The sequence below is a fragment of the Euprymna scolopes genome, chromosome 13 (genome assembly GCF_053919585.1).
Source record: "Euprymna scolopes isolate OS-2025 chromosome 13, ASM5391958v1, whole genome shotgun sequence".
Classification (NCBI taxonomy): Eukaryota; Metazoa; Mollusca; class Cephalopoda; order Sepiida; family Sepiolidae; genus Euprymna; species Euprymna scolopes.
The window spans coordinates 34,211,704-34,215,386 of record NC_136494.1 but is presented as its reverse complement, the minus strand read 5'-3'; positions in this window follow the sequence as shown (position 1 = coordinate 34,215,386).

Here is a 3,683-nt window from a genome sequence, read left to right as displayed (position 1 = left end):
ACTTCAATAAAAAAATTCAATAAGGGTATACATCAATTATGAGTGTTGGGTAAATGAGAACTCTGTACAGCATGGCATTTCAAAGCTTTTTGTTGAGCCTCACAGAGTAACCCCAATATGAAACAGACTGAATAGTCTTGAGAAGCCTTTTTCGGCTGGGAAGGAGATGTGTGGGAGGTTATTAATAATTTAAAAGGTTTTTTTTTTTCTAGAACAGGTGATGGTTAATCACATTATCTTTCAGTTATATTTGATTTTCTTGATACTACTCCTAGTTGTCTTGCTTAGATGGATTTATGTGTATGTACGTCCATGCCCCATAGGATTTTGTAATTTCCGTTCTCAAGTACTGCTGCCGGCTTGTGCTTGTGCCATTTTTCTAGGAGTTCAAGATGCGGTTGTTCACATAGTTCCCAGTGTACTGCGTTCTACATGTGATCGTATCTATTCTTATATTCTTTCTAGCTTGCTATATTCACTTATTATGTAGTTTATCATTTAGTCTCTTTATTCACAGAGTCTGCCTTTGCTATTTTCTTGTGTCTTGTCGATCTTTGCTTTGATATGGTTGGTTCTAATTGCGTTATCTTGTGCAGCTGTTATTAGTGATCCAGTTCCTCTGCTTAGGTATCTTTTTCATAGTTATGTCTAATGTGTTTTTGTGAGTCCATCTTTTGTCATCCTTATGAAACGTCCGTGTGGCTGTTTCTCTTCACATTGTTCTTTTCTCGTCTTATTCTTTTCCTCTCTGTTCTTTGTCTTGTTTATTTTCAGTGTCTCTTGCTGTGGTGATTAACCTTTTTCTATTCTGTGTGTTATGTATTTTTCTCATTCTTTTTTATTTTGATCTTTTACACAATCTTCTATACAAACCAGTTCTCTTCCTCTTAATTTCTTTTTCACGTAGAGTCTGTCAATATCATCCTTTGGGTGAAGTGCATTGTGCATGGTCATAAGTTTCCTTGTCTTCTGGTTGAGATATCTGAGTGCTACTTTGTTCCAGCTTTTTAACAGTCCAACGTATCTTACTAGTGATACTGCCCATATGTTTATACCTTTTATTAGGTTTGTGCTATATAGTTTAGTTTCTAGGAGCTTCCTTCTTCGTGTTCCTAAGTATGTTTTTACCAATTTTCTCTTTCATTTCTGTGGATTTGATTTCCAGAACTCCCAAATATATAGTGTCCTTTTCGCCTAGTGTCCTCATCTCTACTTGCTTGATTAGTTCTGTACCTCCAGTTTCCTCTCCTTTTCCCCTTCTTATAACTATTCTGGTTGTGTTTATTAGAATCTCTAGTATTTTTTTTCTTTCTTGCAAAAAGTTTCAGGTTGTCCATATACATTAGCTAGTTCATTCTTTCATTTATATTAGTAAACTTGTATTCGGCTTACCATTTCCTTAGTATATTGTTAAGGAGCATCATGGCTATGATGACTAATAGTGATGATAGGGAATTTCCTTGGAAGAAACTTATTTATATTTTTATCTCATTTATACATTGTCCCGCTGTCAGTTCAAGTCTCTATGTTCTCATTGCTTTTTCAATCAAAATTGATAATCTTGCCTGGTATTTTGTACATTCTCAAGCATTATATAATCCATGCTTGAGGGATCCTGTCATACGCTTTCTTGTAGTTGATCCTTGCCATATTTCTACTTTTTATTTCTTTCAGCATCTTTTGGTTTATCCTTTTTTCCTCTTTTTCCTTTTCCGCATCTTTTATTATTATGAGCTCACAAGGAGCTTTCACACAGGTCATCAAAGATCTCGTTGAATACAGCCTGTGATGTTTCTGGAAGCTGACTGACAACAAGTCTCTCCAGATTTTCCAGTACTCTCCACCTCTTTTGATAATATTTGCAAATAAATTTGCATTATCGCAACAGCTGCTTGCCATTGATTTCTCGTTGGCAGTGGCCATTGGTGTTTACTGGAATTTGAGTGGCAGTAAGCCTCCCCAAGGCCCCAGTTCTCTTCGCACTTATACAATGGAGATCTGGTCAGTGCTCACTCCTTAGCCTTTCCTTCCTCCTTGACTACTTGGCTATTCGGTCTCACTCTTTTCTTTGGGGAGGGGCCAGTGATGTGATAATGGGGGGATGGGGGAGGGGTTAGAAAACTTATAGGTATGCAGTTTCAATGTTCTTGGTTTCATGTAGTGCTTCATATTTTGTCTCTGAAGCAGTTTGTTTGGTCTGCACTTGTGGTTTGTGTGTATTAATCTCCACATTCAAGGGTTTTCCTTAATATTTCAGCTGTTTTCATTATTGTTGTTCGTTGTATTTTTCCAGTCATTCCTCTGATTCCAATTTTATTATTATTATTATTAGTAGTAGTAGTAGTAGTAGTAGTAGTAGTAGTAGTAGTAGTAGTAATATTATTTCATAATAGTTCCAAATTTTGGATGTTTTTAGTTGGATTTGTTTTGAACATCAGGTAAATACCTTTGCCTTTAGACATTCAAGCCTTAACACTTTCGCTGTTCCTAACAGACTTATATTTATAAAATATATATGGCGATTAAGCTACACTGAATATTCGGCGTTTCGAAATTAACTCTTTCCATATCTATTTTTAATGTGGTGAAATAAATTCTTTTGAGAGTGCTCGACTGTTTTAGGAGCTAAGTATAACTACTTCATTTATTCACATAAATTTAATATATGAAAGTATAGATTTATGCGTAAACTTTAAGTATTTACTTCAAAAGTGCTCAATACGTAGGTAGAGCTAGCTATACTTTCGTATATAAATTTTATGTGAGTAAATGAAGTAGTTATACTAAGCTCCTAAAACAGTCGAGCACTCTCAAAAGAATTTATTTCACTACATTAAAAATAGATATGGAAAGAGTTAATTTCGAAACGCCGAATATTCAGTGTAGCTTAATCGCCATGTATATTTTATAAATTACTAACTAGCTCTACTTACGTATTGAGCACTTTTGAAGTAAATACTTAAAGTTTACGCATACATCTATACTTTCGTATATTAATTTTATGTGAGTAAATGAAGTAGTTATACATATATATATATATATATATATATATATATATATATATATATATATATATAACTATACTTTTTTATAAATTTTTATTTCGATTTCGAGTCAAGCTACTGCACCCAAGTCATAGGGATATATTTTTTTATTTTTGAAATCGCAACTTTATAATATATAAAAACCGATAGAACATTAATTCCTTAATAAGATATACGAAATCTACAATAATTAAAATATCATATTTAAGCGTACTTTACGACCGGGCTTTGCCGGGCGTTCGTGCTAGCTTAGAGAAATACTTTTGCAGGTTTAACAAAAAAGCTACAATAATATCAGAGCGTCTCCATTTACACTGAACATCCACAAGATGCCAACATCAATACATTACATATGAATGAGTCCCTTGTGGAATTTCCACAGGTCTCGCTAGTTATTATTATTATTATTATTATTAGTAGTAGTAGTAGTAGTAGTAGTAGTAGTAGTATAGATATTCTTTCAGCTTATACCTTTAACAAGTTATCCCCATGGCTATTCCACTTTTCCATTTTTGCATACATTTTTATTTTAACAATAGACGGCAAATGCCTATAACCGTTTCATGCATGGTATTTTACCGAAATTCTATGCATCTGATCTAACGTTGTTGTTTGAATCATGTGCCTTCAAGTTGAGCT